Raw genomic sequence first — 18,169 nt, forward strand, 5'->3', positions numbered from 1 at the left:
ATCCAGAGACAGAGAAGCAGTTTCAGCGACAGGTTACTATCGATGCAATGCTCCTCAGACAGGATGAAGAGGTCAATACTCCCCAATGCCATTAGGCTTTACAATTCAACTGCCAGGACTTAAGAACTTTTTAAAAGCTATTATTAATTCTTTTTGAGATAGTGATTTAGATGCATATCATATTTTTTACTGAGTTAAGTATTGTATGTAATTAGTTTTGCTACAACAAGTGTATGGGACATTGGAAAAAAAGTTGAATTTCCCCATGGGGATGAATAAAGTATCTATCTATCTATCTATCTATCTATCAGTACTCCAGTCTTGTTGAGGGGTCTTGGCTCCAAACTTCGACGGTTTACTCTTTTGCATAGATGCTGCTTGGCCTGCTGAGTTCCTCCAGCGTTTTTGTGTGTGTGGTTTGGATTTCCAGCATCCTGTTTGTCATGTTCTCAGTATTATTTATTGACTTTTTAAATGATGATGATTATTATTTATTATTTGCACAGTTGTCTTAATTTGCAAATTGTTTAATTGTAGTTTTTAATATTGTTCTACAGTGAATGCCCACAAGTATTTGATGTAATCTCAGATCTTTAGCGTTTGGTGACACATACGTAGTTTGATAATAAATTTACTTTGAAAGAAATAGACAGGGGTGATTTGACTGCCGTTCGTGTCTACAGTATATCTAATAATCTCCATCAGATAATATCGAGTCTGCATTTTAAAATGGGCCGGCGCACATTCCCAAGCTCTCCCCTGGTCCCTCGGCTTACTCACAGCCTGCCCTACAGCACAAACAGGTTTCCTTTGCTTTCATGCTGTTAACCCAGTGGTTATTTGATATACCTGCTTTGTGGAGGTGGGCAGTAGGTGTTGGTTATTATGGTATGGCAGCTGACTGGATTGGTTGACTCTATGCACGGTCGCTAAGTTGCCTGTTGGCGGAGGGCCTTGGGTTTTTCCGCTGGCGGAGCGTGTGCGCGCTTTGCAACTACCTGGACGAAGAGAGGAAACGTGAGCGCCTTCGACGGGAGCGCGCACACACACACACACACAAACACAAGAGAGGGATCTGCGACTTTTTTTTAGTCTCGGCAGAGGCTGATGGATCACTGGGCACCGCTGAAAATGGAAGCACTGTCAAATCTCTGTGTCTAGACTCGAGAAAACAGAGCGGGTGTGGAGTTACCGTGGTAGGAAGAACACCTTTCATCGCTTTGTGTGTGTGTGTGTGTGAGAGAGAGAGAGAGAGAGGAAGAATTTGACTAATATGCAAATATCACTACAGGCTCAAATTGTACAAGGTTATTTATAAAATACGTAACGTTCTGAGTTCTCAGATGTTATTGGAAAGTGACTTTTTTTTGTCTCCAAATTCGGCATGTTTTATCAACCCCTCGTGCATAAACGAAGTTGCGATTCCGTTCGAAAGTTTTCGAATTAAAACAGCATCTTTTAAAAAGGATTTGGACACGTATAGATCCAGAGAAAGGATCCTGAATACCCCTCCCCCTTGAGAATTCTGTTTTCTGTTAAACAGAAGTTTGAGGAGAGCTTCGCCGCAACGTGGTAGAAGTGTTTTCCAAAAAAACACAACGACCTCACTGTGACCGAATTGTTATTTCATCATAATTGACCCCATTCAATGGGCTTGCCAGAACGTATTAAAAAAATTAAATTAACCTTCAAATGAAAGATTAAGTTTAGGACGCAGGAGCTCGGGCTAATATCCTCTAAAACTAAACATTAAACATCGTTTTTAAACGGAATCGCAAATATCTCCAGCCATCCAAACTTACTTTAGTACGAAATCTTAACTATATCTTAATCATTGCCATTGCACTGTTACAGATGCCGATTCCCAGAATGAAAGGGTCAAATGCAGACTCTATTCCAGGCACGGCTGCTAAATGGCATCCCTCGCTTACTGCTATATTAAGACACCAAAAGGGGAGTCCAAGGAGAAATTTATAAATCCCTGAAACTCTATTTGACTTAATGTTTTGATGTGCATCAAAATTGCGAATAGTGCTATAAAATATCATTTTGCAAACAGTTGGAATGAGTAGTTGCACCATTTAATACAACTTGAACACTGCGCAGACAGTGATTTAAATGCACTGGGCATCTCCGGAGCGGAGACGTGCTTTCCAAGTTCTATATAGGGAGTAGCACGTGTCCGCCCACCCCGCCCCGTTGCAGGCATCGACTTCTGATTGGGTTGAGCCGCTGTCAATCTCTAGCGCAGACGGTCACGCCCCCTTTCTGTGTGTCGTGCCGTCACTGGTTAATCAGAGGAGGGATCGCCCGTGTCAATCAAGGGGCCGGAGGGGGGCGGGTTGCGGCTGGCACGTGCGTCATTTCCGTTGTCAGGTTGGGGGCTCCGTTGGTTGGGTGCAGCGGGCGAGGCTTTTGACGGGATGGAGTCGGCTGCCGATGCCGCGGCGACGTTCGCCTCGTTCCGCGGTCAACCGGCTCCTTCAGGGATGCGTCTGCTGTCAGTCAACTGCCCTGGGATATAACTGCAGAGCGGTCGGTGAAAGAGGGCTGCCCGGCGGATCGAATCGATAGGTGGACCCGCGGGCCTGGCATGAGAGGCAGGGACCGGCGGTAGGTTGGGTTGGGGAGGGGAGGGGAGGGGAGGGGAGGGTGGGCGGGCGGTTGCGGCCTTGCCAGACCGACTGAGACGGCGGCGCTGTGGGAGGTCTGGACAGGCCCATTTGCCCTGTGGGGGGGAGCAGTGTGCATGGAGGCCCCTGCCTCAGGAAGGAGAGTCTCCGAGGGTGTCCCCTTTTGTTACTTGCAGAGTCACTGGTTATTGACCCCCCCGGCGCCCCTGTCTGACCCGACCCCCCCCTCCGGCGCCCCTGTCTGACCCCCCCCCGGCGCCCCTGTCTGACCCCCCCCCCCCCGGCGCCCCTGTCTGACCCCCCCCCCCCGGCGCCCCTGTCTGACCCCCCCCCCCCCCGGCTCCCCTGTCTGACCCCCCCCCCGGCGCCCCTGTCTGACCCCCCCCCCCCCTCGGCGCCCCTGTCTGACCCCCCTCCCCCCGGTGCCCCTGTCTGACCCCCCCGGCGCCCCTACACAAATGGTTCATGAACGTTTTGATGTTTTGGCTGCGGTAGTTGGAATTTGGAACTGTGAGAGCTTTCAGTATCTTCTGATGTTGTGATCCTTCGCTTTCTGAAACTGATTTTCTCAAACTGTCCTCTCAACTTGGATTGTCCCTTAATGAGTATTGATTTCAGATGGATGAAAGGCTTGGATTTATCTTCATCATATGAAGCTGCCAATGAATATTATTTTCCTCTGTTTGAATTGGGCTTTCATCCTCTTACCAATGTCAGTGTGATTAGGGCTCATAGACATTAATAGTGTTGATTGAGATAGCAAAGTTTCAGTTCTTCGAAATGGTGCTGCTGAATTTTGTTGTGAGAGTAGATTTTTTTTGGATTTGAGATCGTATCTTAGAAATGAAAACTTGATAACCTTGTTAATGTGCTGGTGATTTATGCACATACCTCTGGAATTGGACTAGAACTCAAAGCAACACAGGTGGGACTCAGCAGGACAGGCAGCATCTCTGAAGGCAAGTGGGCAGTCAGTGTTTTGGGTTAAATCCATCTGGACTCAAAGATGGGGGGAAGTGACTGATATATAAAAGTGGAGGGAAGGTGTTGAGCAAGAGCTGCCTTGAAATAGGTGGATCCAGGTGAGTTTGTGGTGGGTGGGAGTTGATGGATAATAAGGGGTCAGTGGGGCTAGTGCCAGAAGCAATATTGGCCGGGCAGCCAGCAGCACCTTGGTCTCAAAGTCTACTGATTGATATATTTCTACCAGCTGAATGATAGGAACAGTTATTAGGAGATGGAACAGAAAATTACTTTTGGTTGTTTATTTGAAAGCTGAGCTCCCAATTCATACATGTCGATGCATATTCCTTTGAGCTTTGCGTGGATCTTTGACCACGTTGTGTTGAGACTTCCACGGCTAATTGCTGGCCATTTTGTATTTGATGAGGGGTAGTAATATTCAGGTTAAATTGATGCTTGATTCTTGAACTTCGTTTCAAGTACTAAAATTTTCACCTGAGTCTGAAGTTGCTTATGGCTGTCATAGCTGGGGTAGGTAGTGGGGATAAACGGAGATAGCTCCCAGTGACGTACCTCTCAAATAGCCTCTGGCAACTGAATCCAGCTGCTGGCTGTCACCTGTGGCTTAGCTACTAGCCTGGTGGAAGCATTTCTACTGAAAGGAAAAGGGACAAAGGCGGGTTACAGGAACCTTAAAACCATTTGCTTCAGGCAGATGGAACTCATCAGCTATGGTTGGCAGCTCATTCAGGAAGAGGAAAACTGATCTCAAACCTCTGCTGCTTTGTGCTGTGCCACTCATAGGGAGGGCTTGGAGTAAACCCTGAGGTAAAAATCTGAAGCTGGAGTCCCTAAGGCAGTCCTATGAGTTCAATGCTGACTGGTAACTCCTGTGACGCTGCTGGTGCCAATCTGAATAGGTCTCTGCTGTTCCTGTGGATTCATCAGCTGCATGGAGAGGGGGCAGCAGTTGCTCTCCAAATTGCACTCCCCTGGCTTGTATATTGCATAGACAGCAATACCCATGGTTGACCCCGACTAACGGAGGGCTTCACTCTCTGAGTCTAATGGTTCCATGTCTCGGTTCTCAAATTTGAGCATATCTAAGCTGATGCAGTGCAGAACTAAGTTAGTGATGCAATGTAGGAGTTCTGCTTTCTCAGATAAGAAATTAAATCAAGGCACCATCGTGCCTTCAGGTGAACATGAAAATCCCTGTGCACTATTTAGGAGGGGATCAGGGAATAATGCCTTGTTTATCCCTTAATTTCACAAAATGTTATTTAGTCATTTCTGTTTGTATGAGCTTGGATTGTTCTAATTAGATGCCATATTCCCTATGTTCCAACAGTTGCAACACTGAAGAAATATGATAAAGTGCTTTAGGGTTAAATAATGTTGCATTATACTGTTCTTCTCTTGCAAACAAAGGGACTTGTTTCAGATCATTAAATTCTGGTCTATTCATTCTTGCCCCAACAACAGTTAAGATCACTGAAATATGTCATGAAATTTGTTTTTGTGGCAACAGTACAAAGCACATTCCAATATAAGTAAAGTAAATTGAGCAAAAATGGAATAGTGAGGTAGTGTTTACGGACCGTTTGGAACTCTAGTGATGGGGAAAAGGCTATTCTTGAAATGTTGAGCATGCATATTCAGACTCCTGTACCTGCCTCCCTGATGGTAGAAATGCAAAGAAGGCATGTTCCTGATGGTGAGGGGCCTTAATGATGGATGCTACCTTCTTGAAGGTGCCCTCTGGTAGGAGGCTTGTACCCATGATATTGCTGGCATAGTCTAACCCTCTGCAGCCTCTTTCAATCTTGCACATTTATGCTTCTGTACCAGGTGCTGATGCAATAAGTCAGAATGCTCTCCACATCTGTAGAAATTTGCTAGTCTTTGGTGATGTACCAAATCTCCTCAAACTCCTCATGAAGTATAACCATTGGCGTGCCTCCCTTGTTATTGCATTGATATGTTGGACTTGGATGCTTGAAGCTGCTTGCCCTTTCCACTGATGACCCTTTAATGAGGACTAGTGTGTGTTCTCCTGTACTCCCCTTCCTGATGTCCACAGTCAATTCTTGGTCTTGCTGATGTTGAGTGCAAGGTTATTGTGATGCTGTTCAACCAGCCGATCTGTTTGACTTTTATACTCCTTCTTGCTGTCATCTGAGATTTTGCCATCAGTGGTGTCATCAGCAAATCAGCTGCTTCCCCTAGACTGAAGCGAGCTGAGCGAGCCTGAGGCTTAGCAGGGGGCTACATATAGATGTTGTTTGAGCTCTCTACAGTCATGAGTGTAGAGAGAGTGGAACAGAAGGCTAAGCTTGAGGTGTGCCTGTGTTGATAGTCAGTGAGGAGGAGATTGTTCTAGACCGTGGGTTCCCAACCTCCTTTACGCCATGGACCAATATCATTAAGCAAGATGTCCGTGGACCCCAGGTTCGGAACTCTTGTTCTAGACTGCGTTGAATAGTAGTGGCTGAGATCAAGGGTAATGTGAAATTTAAGTCCTCCATGCTCTAGTTTGGAGCTGTAGAGTTAGTATTGGAATATCTGGCTTAACACATGAATTGATAATTTTTGCTTTGGAACCTTTTAATAAAAGTTTGCTGAGTTTTTCCTTATTCTGGTTTTGAGAGATTATGCTTTGAGGATATTTCATTTAAAGATTTTGCTGAAAGTGTTAAAAGTTTGTCAGATTAAGGTTTCTCACTAATGCCAAAGAACAGAAAAACCTTCAGAAGGTGCTGTATATAGCCCTGTCCATCGCAGGAAAAGTCCTCCCCACCATTGAAAACATTCATAAGAAAGCAGCATCCATAATCAAGGACCCTTCAACCAGCAGGTTCCTGAACCAGCGTTAATAACTTAACCCAGCACCGACCTGATACCACAATCTATGGACTCACTTTCAAGGACACTACACTGGTTCTCAGTATTTATTAATTGTTTTTCTAAAGTTTGTCTTCATTTGACATTGATTGCTTGTCAGTCCTAGGAAATTGTTTCTCTCCCTGTGGATGCTTCTGACTTGCTGAATGCTTTCCTCTTTTTATTTGCAATCTTTTTTCATTTGATTTAGAATAGAATTTTCAGATAAAGAACCCTGTTTCAGACTACTTTTTCTGACTCCATGGAGCTTTGTGTTCTGTTTACATTGTCATTACTAAACTTTTAATCTTGTACTGCTTTCCATGATGTAGATGAAGTCACCTCAGTGACTCATACCAGTTGCCAAGGTACTTATTGCTTAATTTTAAGGCTAATTAGGTCAGTCATTAGAACATTTATTTACAGATAACTGGTTTGGAACCTTATAACATCTGTCCCACGCTTTTGAAAGATCACAGATCTTGAATTGGAAGTTTCCTCCTGTACCATCAGATCACAGAGTTAAAAAAAACCTTCCGTTAAAGTAACCCATCCTAAATTTTGAAGAGTTTATTTTGCTTCCTGATGTCCTGAAGATTTCCTTTGTACTTAAGCGGCTGGGAATGTAGTTGCAGTTCTTGCATGATGTCATTTAGAATTGTTGAAGTGTTTTTCACTAATTTTTGTTGCCTTATTCTAAGTGGGAACAACATGGTTGATAGTTTGACTAGTGAAGAACCTCAAACAAGATAACATAGTTACAAGAGGCACTATTTTTTTAAGGAGACGTGGGTGAATCTCTGGAGTTCTCTGCTCCAGAGAGCTGTGGAAACCATGTCATTAAAGTATTCAAAATGTAGGTAGATTTTTTTTTTGCAATCAGTGGTTGAGCACTTTGGTAATCTGGCACAGACAGAGCTGAGGTTTACAGATGGTCAACCATGATCATAACTGCTGCTGTCATGTTCTTATAATCTTTTCCAAAAGGTTCATTGCATTTTAGAAGGCACCAGTAAGTTTAAGTTTCTGTTGCAGTACAACTAATTTTCAAGGATGTCTTTTGTATAGCAATGATGTCTGGAAGTTCCAGAATGGTTTCCAGTCTACAACATGCATCTGAAGAGATCAGTAACATTTTGACCAGGTAACCAGTTTGAGATAATACAAGGCCATGGGTCTGAAATGTCTCTTCATATGTTGATTGATTAGCTATGTAGTTCCAGCATTTTGTTTTTAGATGTGGTACTGGAGTATTTTCCTTGTGCATAACTAATGTTAACAATAACTATATCATATTGACCAGAATACCTCCTCCTTTACCTGCATTCAGAGAAGAGGTATTTTGGTTGATCTCATATATAAACAGCCCTTCCAGGTGAGGCAGTACTTCACCTGCAAATCTGTTGGGGTTGTCTATAGTATCTGTTGTTTCCCTTGTGGCCTCCACTACATTTGTAAATCGGGGAACTATATTGTCGAGCATCTCTGCTCCAACTGCCAAAAGCGGAATTTCCCAGTGACCAACATTTTAATTCCTATCCACAGTCTCTTCCCGACATTAGCTTCCTTTTTTGTCATGATGACGCCACTTTCAGGGTGGAGGAGCAACACTTCATATTCCATTTAGGTATCCTCCAACCTGATGGCATAAACATCGATTTCTCCTTCCAGTAATTGTCTTTTTCTTTTTCCTCCTCCCCTTTCCCTCTTCTCCTATTCCCCACTGTCGCCTCTTACCTCTTCTCACCAGCCTATCAACTTCCCCTGGGTCTACTCCTTCTTCCTTTGCTCCTATCAGATTCCTTCCTCTCCAGTCCTTTTAACTTTCCTACCCACCTGGCTTCACCTATCACCTTTTAGCTATTCTCCTTCCCCTCTCCCCACCGTTTATTCTGGTGTCTTCCCCTTCCGTTCCAGTCTTGGGGAAGGGTCTCGTCCTGAAACATTGACTGGTTATTAATTTTTATAGATGCTGCCCAACCTGCTGAGTTCTGGCAGCATTTTGTGTGTGTTGCGTTGGATTTCCAACACATTCAGAATTTGTGTTTATGATCTGCAGAATCTGTTGTTTTTATAGATCAAGGTACTGGTTATAGCTCTTGTTCTCCTTTCTGTTAGCTGAAAACATGACTACTTCTGTGAGCCAACCAGGCTAAGTGATGGTTAAAGCCACTTTTATTGCCAGCTTCCTATTTACTCTGGCATCCATGATTTCCTATTTGTACAGTCTACTATTGATAATGAAGCCTTTATAAAGTAAATGTGCCTGAATCTGATGTGGCAGCAACTTGTCTGAGCATTTGAGCAACAGTACTGTAGATCTGAGTGAGTGAGGTAGACGTGTCTAAGCTCCACGAATGTATGTTCACAACTTCTACAGTCAACCCAGGGTAACAAGGTCTTGGGTTTGATGAATAGTTTCTCTTGGCTCAGTACATCAGAACTATGCAATAGCAGTAGTGTGAACATTTTTGCAGGCAAATCACAGAGGTGTTTCTTTCACTGTTTCCTCAGTCAATGCCAGATTTGTTTGACTTTATCAGCCATATAAATGTAAAGAATTTAAATTTTTATGAGACGAGCTATTGGGCAACTGCTGGATCCAAACCAACAATGGTCAATAGGAATCGGTGAGAAGAAAATGAAGAAATAAATTTGTAAAGCAAGGTTGGGAAAAGATGCAAAAATTGCTGATGCTGCTTCTGAAATAAAAAAACATTGTCTGCCTATCCAGCTGCATCTGCAGAAAGGGAAGGTCATGGTTTAGTCTTGGGTCTTTCTTCACAACTTAGAAAATACTCAAATTTAGAATTCTGTAGTAACATACTGAATTTTAAGTTCTGTTTTGCTATTAAAGAATCCTTTGGGAGCAGAGCAATGCTAATTTCTACCAGAATATTCACTAATTTAGAATTATAATCAGTGATGTACTATTATTGTGATTGTTTAGGAAGGCTGAAAAATGTGATATTGGACTCATTCAGCAATAGGGACTAATGTGTGGATTTTGGCACATTTTTTAAAATGGAATACCTTGGTGGTGAAACTGGAGGTACTGTAGTATCTTGTGATAAACTTGTGAACTGTATATATCATGTAAGGTGTTCTGGTTAATGTATGTGCTCCCTTTCTCTGCTTCCCAACACCTCCCTCAGCATTTTAAGAGCGAATGTTTATTGATGGCAGTTGAAAATAATGTAGTTATCTCTAAAAGGAGATCAAAAATCTGTAGATGAAAGTCTAAAATAATACTGGAACCAACTGGTGAGGTATCTTCTGTGGAAAAAGAAAACAAATTAATGTTTCAGGTTGAAGACTTTGTCAGTTCTAAAGTAGTATATTCAACCCACTGAGCTTCAAAGTACTTTTAGATGGCAAGTAATGTAGCTTTAAGGAGAGTTCCCATTTCATTGCTCTTCTGTAGAAATAAACCAATCTATTTTATAACTGCCTTTGGGATCCTTTAAGAAGACATTATTTCCTGTGCCTCTAAAATTGTGTTGATTTATACTGTGGAGTACAGCCAATAGAATGACAGACTTGGCTTCGATTTGCATTAACTTGCCTGAGGAGGCAGCCATAGTTGCAAACCTTTCACCAGTTTCAGTGTGATGCTACCAAGAGTCAATATCTCAGAACAGAAGTTTAGTTTGTGGGTGGCCAAGGTTCTAATTGAGGTATGTCCTCATGTCTTCTGCTCCCCATCTTCCTTCCCCAGCATTTAAAGAGCAGTTGTGCATTAATGGAAATTGAAGATTTACTTTAAGAAAATTAAAAATCTGCAGGTGCGATGTTTATGTTCCATTTCTATTACAGATAACCAAAGATGTTCATGCCTTTTCTCAAGTATTTAGGAATTGTCTAGATTTTTCATTGACGTGAGACTTGATTCCTTGGTTCAGTTACCAGTTATTTGCAGTTGATCAACATTTATACCATTGAGAGATAGTATTGTCATTAGTTTGGGTATACAATGTATTCCAGTGGAGACTTTGTAAATTCAGTTAAGTATGTGGAGTTTTGATCAGTTCATTTGTTCGTTATGTGCCATGTCATGTGACGTAGGCGATCATGGTCTTTCCAAGGCCATGATTGCTTTTGGCTACTTTTTCTACATAAATGGTTTGCTATTGCCTTCTGGGCAGTGTCTTTACAAGATGGTGACCCCAACCATTATCAATACTCTCCAGAGATGTCTGCCTGGCATCAGTGGTTGCATAACCAGGATTTGTGATATGCACCAGCAGCTCCTATGACCATCTGCCAACTGCTTCCATGTCTTCATGTGACCCTGATGGGTGAGTGTGGGGAGGGGTGGGTTAAGCAGGTGCTACACCTTGCTTAAGGGTGACCTGCAGGCTAGCGGAGGGAGGGAGTGCCTTATACTTTCTTTGATCAGTGGGAGTGCCCTATTGACAGTTAGCCAGCAGTGTTTCTGTCTAATGGGTCAAATAATGCAGACGTCAAGAGGATCGTGATGGGTCAGCGTGAGAAGTCATTTGAACTGTGATGGTCCTAATGCTTCAGGGCTAGTCCTCATTGTTATCCAATTAGGTGTTTGCTGTGTTTGTATGTAGCTCCTTGGGCAGATTGAGCAGCAGCACTGTTCTGCTGATTTACCTGGGTAAAAGAAGCAGTGCATGACATCTTTGCTGTCCAAGGTGGCAGATATGAGTTTTCATGCTATCACTTTTGTATTGTTCTTCAGTGTTTATAGTACATAGTCAGATAAGATGCCAGGATACTTAACTACAGGTCACAAGTGTATGGCTCGCTGCAAGGTTTAGTTTTCAGGTGGAAGGTAACATCAGTGTTTTGGGCTGAGTTGGCTGATCTGACTTACCCCATCTCCTCCAGTGTCCTGAATTTCTTCAGCCAGATAAGTCACCACAACCAATTGCTGTGGTGCATTTAGAACTTAAAGAAACACTTTAAGATGCAATCAAAGGTATTATTTAATTAGAGCATATTATATTGGCATGGATTAGTTAATTATGAGGAAAGTAGGAATACCATAAAACTCAAGCAATCTGCCATGCTGGGTATTTTGGTGGTAGACGCCTAGACTATTGGTTGATTCCAATTGATACTCAAACATCTTTTAATTCATTTTATTTTAGCTATATATAAGCTGTAAAGCTATTTTTTAGCTTTACACAACTATATAATACATTTCTCAGTGACTCCATTAAGTTTAAAGGAAGCATGGAAAACAGAAGTAAGTGAATTTCAAGGCAGTGCAGGAAAGAGGGCCCTGGTGAATTTGAAGGAAGTTCCAGAATCAGGTGCTGACTATCCTGATTTCTGAACAATTGAATAGGATCTTATTGTAAATTAGTAATTCTGATCACGGTTCATTGCAAGCTGCTCGCTACCGATCTCCACTTTGCTTCTATTATAATTGTTCTATTCCCCGGTACTAGTTCAATGAATTGTAATGAAATGATCTGCATGAATGGTGTACAAAACACTTTAACTGTACTTTCAGCAAAAATAAAGCAATTTACAATTTTTTTTGTTGGTATGCTGTGACCTCTAGGACTGGTGCTGGGGCTCCTGCTTTTCACAATTTTAATGATTTGGCTGGAGGTATAATCTGTGTAAGTTTTTGATGTAAAGCTAGTTGCCAATACATTGTGATAAAATTGGACAGAGCTTCAGTGAAAGTGTGAGGACTTAGCTGGTAATAAAATAAAGAAATAGTAGCAAATACAAAATATTTAACTTGTATTCCATCTGCCATTCCTTTCTCCATACTGTTGTTATCCCTTTGAAGCACCTCTTCATTCCACATTTCTACATGGTTTGGTGCCATGAAATGTAAAGTTGAAATACGTGAGGTCATTCAGTTTGGTATAAAGAGGTTTGTATATTTAATACAGGATTAATTGACTTTTAAGGTAATAAGATAATTGAGAGACAATGGGATAGTAGAATACAATGGAATTGTAAAAAATCCCTTTATGGAGCATGCATAAAGAGCTGAATGACCTACTCCAGCTTCTGCTTCTTTTGTCCTTATGATTTTATCTGTACCAGAGTTCCAGCTATAGCTACCTTGCTTTGTTGTTACGCAGGCTTAGAAGGGCAGAATGCTGCTGGGTATTCACATTTTAAATATGCAGTGTGAATAGTTCACATACCCATATTCAAGTTTTACAGAAAATTTGGTGACATGATTAATAGATTCCAGTGTTATCTCCCGAATAGCTGCATAATGTCTTTCAGATTAAACCTTAAGATATTTTGAGATACACTCACTCTCGCGCTCGCACTCTCGCACACTCACACACCCCTATACAAATGTGAAGCTATAATTTTTTATGGATGGCTTTGTGCTTGCCATTTTTACATGGGGGGAAATAGTACCTTGTAGCACCTCAGCATGTTCTAATGTACGGTAGTTCACTACCAAGTTTGAAATGCAGGATTTGGTTGCAAAATTGCGTACACAGCATTATGATAATGCTCAGATAATTTGAGTGGTGCATTGAGAAGTTAGTACATTCCTGAAAAGGGAGGACCATCCTCCCTTGTCTTTTTAAAGTAGGAGTGAATTGATCTTGTCTGTTTTTGATTTTTGAAAAAAATATTGGGAGAGACCAGTCTTTGGGGATATTTATCTTTATCCTTGTAACTAAATAGGTACCAACCAAACAGGAACGAAAAAGGGATGAATTAATGGAAGTGTTTATTTTAATTTTAGTTCTCTGGTTGAGTTGTAGTTTATATAAATAGTTGATTTAAATTTTGTGTGGGTTGATCAGTCGATTATGTTTGAAGCATAAAATCATAATTGTTCGTTCAGAAGTGTAGGCAACTCCATCTGGGTTATTGTTTCAAATAACCTCCGTTCAACTAGTTTTAATCTTTCTAATTTTGTTTTATATTTCTATTTATTCACTTCTTACAATACCTCTTTCTCTTAATGCTTATTAATTTATTGTAATTAACATGAGCAGCTCCCAGTCTCTCTCTGTAACATTGAATAATACAGTGAGTTGGTCTTGATCACTTTCAATTTCAGGAATAGTATTTTTTATTTTGTGGGGAGAAAAGTATTTTACATTCCTCTTAAGCTGAAACATTGTTTTAAAATAAAGTGAATTGATATAATGTGACAGTATAACAGTTTATGGCAGTTCGACTCACTGGTAAGATTGCTTGTCTTTTCATGTGAAAGCATGGTTTAATTTTTTATAATTTTTCACTTTATAATTTAATGTTGGATATTTTTGTGTGAGATTATCAGAGATTCAGCTGCATGATTGTTTGTGAATCTCGCAGTTATTTGCAGCTATGTGATACTGCTCAGTTTCTTGTGAAGATGTGAATAATCACCAGAAGTAGTCAGTGACAGCCCCAAACTCTCAGTCATCTTCAAACATTTCATTATTTCGTGGTAAGATCTTGTATCAGTGTAAAGATGATGGGCTCATCCAGCTAACACTTACAAAGACAGCACATCAGTAATTTGAAAAAATAATCCAGCACATTTGGGATTGCTGGCAAGGCTGTATATAAGAAAGTGGACAAAGCCATTTTTATATCTGTTAAGTAAAGCACTGGACAATTTAATCAGATTTATCACTGACATACAATATGAAATTTGTCCTTTTATAGCAATAGTACAGTGTTATAAATTTAGAGTTCAGGACTATAAATTGTAAAACTATAAAAGGAATAATATGCCATTCAGAAATCTGATAGAGGGAAAGAAGCTGCCTATAAATTATTGAATGTGAGTCTTCAGGTTCCTGTACCACCTCCCGATGTCAGTAATAAGAGGGCATGTCCCAGATGTTGACAGTCCATTGTAATGGATGCTACTTTCTGGAGGCACCACCTCTTGAAGATGTTCTCAATAGCTGGGAGGGTTGTGCTTATGACGGAGTCTACAAGCCTCTGCAGCCTCCTTGCGACCCGGTGCAGTGGAGCCTCCATGGCAGGCTGTGATGCAACCAGTCAGAATACTCTCCAATGTTCATCTATAGAAATTTCGAAGAGTCTTGGATGTACCGGATCCTAAAAGTGCAGCCTTTGGGATTACATTAATGTCATGTGGGGAAGACGCTGGGCAAGGTCTGTGGTAGGCTAGAGATTTTGTTAATGGCAAGAGTTTTCTAAGATTTTTATTTTCATTTTCACCCTACAAATTCTGGTCTCAATGGGTTATACTTCAGTGTGTCCGCATGATTTTAAATCCTTATTTGACTGATGCTTATCTTACATTATTTTAACACATTTTAGGGCTAGTGATATGCAAACAATGTGCAGATGTCATTGACGCTGTTAACGAATAAGTGAAGGTTATAGATTCTTTTCCCTGTTTAGGTTAATCAATTCAGCTGTGGACAATGTTCCCTCTAAGGTGTTTGCTGCACACACATCTTTTGCTACTAGCTCAAAAAGGAATTGCACAAAGTACCCTGAGACTTTCTGAGGTATTGTGAACTTGAATTTAAAGAAAACAGGAAACGGAAGCGTTTGGGACCCTAGCTGTAGCCATAAACCTACCGTATTCCTGATTTCTGGTTTTATGGATCCCAACCCCCACCTTCAGTTGCACGCCTATCAGATGATCTGTATTCTTTTTGCACATTCCTATTACATTTCAGACTCCTGACTCGTGTTCTCAACTAATGAGAGAAAGTAGGCAAACAATGAAGTGCAAGGCCACGTTGTCAGGAGTCCATCAGAGTCCTGATGAAGGGTTTCGGCCCGAAACATACTGTTTGGTCTTTTCCATAGATGCTGTCTGACCTGCTGAGTTCCAGCATTTTGTGTGTATTACTTTGGATGTCCAGTATCTGTAGATTTTCTCATTTGTGAGTACATCTTAACATTCAGTAGTTTCAGGTTTTTGTACTGACTGCCCTTTAGGAGGACAGAGAAGAGAGATTGGCTGGGTGTTTTGATTACGTTGGCTGCTTTTCCAAGGCAGCAAAGTGTAGACAACCGGTGGAAGAGGGGCTGATTTTCATGATAGATTGGTCTGTGTCCACAATTCACTGCAATATCTTGCTCAGAGCTATTGCCGTACTAGCTGTGATGCAATTTCTTGTGGGCATAGGCAGAGCTCTTGCCATCCCTATTTGTGATGTATCTGGACAGTATGCTTTCTGTTGTGCATCAGTGAAAATTGGTGAGGGTCAAAGAGGTAATGCCAAATTTCTTGAGCTTTCTGAGGAAGTGCAGGTCTCGGTGAGGATTTTTTTGTCCATGGTGCCTCTGTGATTTGACCAATAGAGGTTATTGGCAATGTTCAATCCCAGGACCATGCAGCTCTCAAACCTTTCAAAGCCGTTATCAAAGTACATATATGTTATCATATGCTGCTTTATGTTTCCTTTTCTTGCAGGCTTTTGCAATAAAATAGTCATTTCTTTGGTTTTGTTGACTTTGAGAGATTTTCAATCTCCCTGTGATATACTGATTTGTCACCACCTTTGAGTCTGCCGACAACAGTGGTGTTATCAGCAAACTTAATACGGCGTTGAGGCTGTACTTAGCTACGCAATCAGGAATGAAAGGAATAGAACAGTGGGCTAAGCACACAGCCTTGTGGTGTTTCTGTGCTGATGGTGGAGGTGATGTTGCCAGTCTGTAAGTGAGGAGATCAAAGATCCAGTTACACAAGGAGATTTTGAGGCTTTGTTCTTAAAAACTTAGTGATTAGTCTTGAATGCTGATATGTCGCCAGTAAAAAACATTTTAATGTATGCATGTTCACTGTCCAGCTGTTCAAGAACTGAGTCAAGGGCCAATGAAATAGAGCATCTGCTGTGATGTTATTCACACTTCATCTATTGGACAGTAGTCATTTAGGCAATTAACTATATTCTTCTTGAAGCTTGCTCAAAGCAGGTGGATACCCCGGACTGCTGAAGTGAGAGGTTGAAGATGTAAACATTCCAGCCAGACAATTTGCACAGTTATTTGGTCAGGTACACTCTGGGCCAGATGCTTTCTGTGGTTCACCTTCTTGAAGGATGCTCTCGTGTCAGCCTAGGGGACTGAACTCAGTGTTGTCGCTGGCTTTAAGGGGTACATGATGGTGCCTCCATGGTTCTGTTGACCAAAGCAACCATTAAAAACATTGAGCTCATCTTGGAGTGAAATCTTGTCATTTATGTTACTTGGTCTTGCTTTGTAGGAGGTGATAGCATTTAAGCTCTGCTATAGCTGTTAAGCGTCCCTCAAGTATACTTAGGAATTGCATGTGATATGGCCTTCTGGAGGTCATACCTGGACCTCGTATACCATATTGGATTGCCAGTCCTAAGTGCTCCCAATCAATCAGCACCTCAATGGATTTCAAATCACTTGGTTCATCCAGGGCTTCTAGTTAGGGAAGACCCTGAATGATTTTGTGTGGACATACTCGTCCTTCAATGTCTTCTTAAGCCCATGACAACCAGGGCACATTCATTCAAACCCTCTGAGTCCTTGAACATGACCCAGTCCACTGATTCAAAACAGTCCTTTTGCTGCTCCTCTGCCCACCCCCACCCCCGCCACACAACTGCCGCTTTGTTGTCATTACCTCTGGTGCTTTGTTCTGTAGTCTCTGCCTCTATGCAGGTAGGTGGAGGACAGTGGGTGGTCAGATTGCCTGAAATGTGTTTGAAGGATGAAATGGTAGGCTTTCTTGATAGTAGTGGTTGGGTGTGTTATGTCCTCTGATGCAGGTGATGTGATGCTAATTGGGGGAGAAATTTCTTCAAGTTAGCCTGATTGAAGTTTGGCAAGCATGTGAAAGCACCAGGGAAGGCAGTTTCTTGTTTGTTAATCATGAGGCTCAATATATCATGTGCTTGCTTAACATCTACCTTTAGCAGTATGTAAATTGCAGTCAGGATCATAATGGAGAACTTTCTTGGTAGGTAAGTGGTCAGGAAAACAAGAGTGAGACAAGACCTCTGTGTCTAAGTGCCACAATGATGACACCATCTTGCTCTTTGTTGACGCCATCGGGTCTATCAGTGGATTGAGAACCTCTTCGGCTGGAGTGCATTGTCCAAAGTTTGGGAGTTTGAGCCATATCTCAGTGAAAAAGAAAAAGCAACAGTTCTTTCCGTCCCTGTGATATAGCAATCTTGCTCTTGGATCCTCTGTCTTGCTCTCCTCAACCTCTGAATCATTGATGTAAATAGAAATGTTGCATACTGCCCCTTCCTGAAGTCAATGGGCAGCTCTTGGTGTTCTGCTGGAATTGAGGAAAAGGTTATCTTGACACCGTGTCACTAGGATCTCTATCTCCTAATTGCACTACAATTCACTGTTGTTAAGATTGGCCCACTGGTGTCATCAGTAACTTTGTAGATGGAGTTAGAGCAGAAACTGCTCGCACAGTTGTGAATGTGCAGGGCATAGAATAGGGGGATGTGGATTCATTTTTGTGGGTCACCAATGTTCAGAATAATTGTGGCAGATATGTTGCTATTTTCCTTCGTGATATTACGAGATGAGTTTGCTCAGCAGTGAAGTACTGAAGGTGGGATTGTAGGCACTAAGCATTTGTCTAGCGTAGGTGTCTTTATTGTCCACTTGCTCCACAGTTGAGTCTAAGGCCAGAAAGATGCTGTTTTTCATAGACCTGTTTCGGCAGTGAGTGAGTTGTAGTGGGAGACTGGAGTTGATGTGTGCAATGATCATTCTCTTGAAGCACTTCATGATATGGTGCATGT

The 18,169-nt window shown here is 41.7% G+C and overlaps 1 protein-coding gene across 2 annotated transcripts in view; it reads left to right on the forward strand.

The window, feature by feature from the left end:
* Positions 1-1,067: 1,067 nt before the first annotated feature.
* stk40 (serine/threonine kinase 40) overlaps positions 1,068-18,169 on the forward strand; it is a 96,708-nt gene continuing 79,606 nt past the window's right edge. The window contains exon 1 of one of the 2 annotated variants that reach the window (XM_073034507.1): positions 1,068-1,196. The gene's annotated coding sequence lies outside the window, so the exon portion shown is untranslated. Of the gene's footprint in view, positions 1,197-2,371; positions 2,614-18,169 lie in introns of those variants that run through there. The other variant, XM_073034506.1, reaches the window with a different exon arrangement.

Source organism: Hemitrygon akajei, chromosome 32 (assembly GCF_048418815.1).
Source record: "Hemitrygon akajei chromosome 32, sHemAka1.3, whole genome shotgun sequence".
Classification (NCBI taxonomy): domain Eukaryota; kingdom Metazoa; phylum Chordata; class Chondrichthyes; order Myliobatiformes; family Dasyatidae; genus Hemitrygon; species Hemitrygon akajei.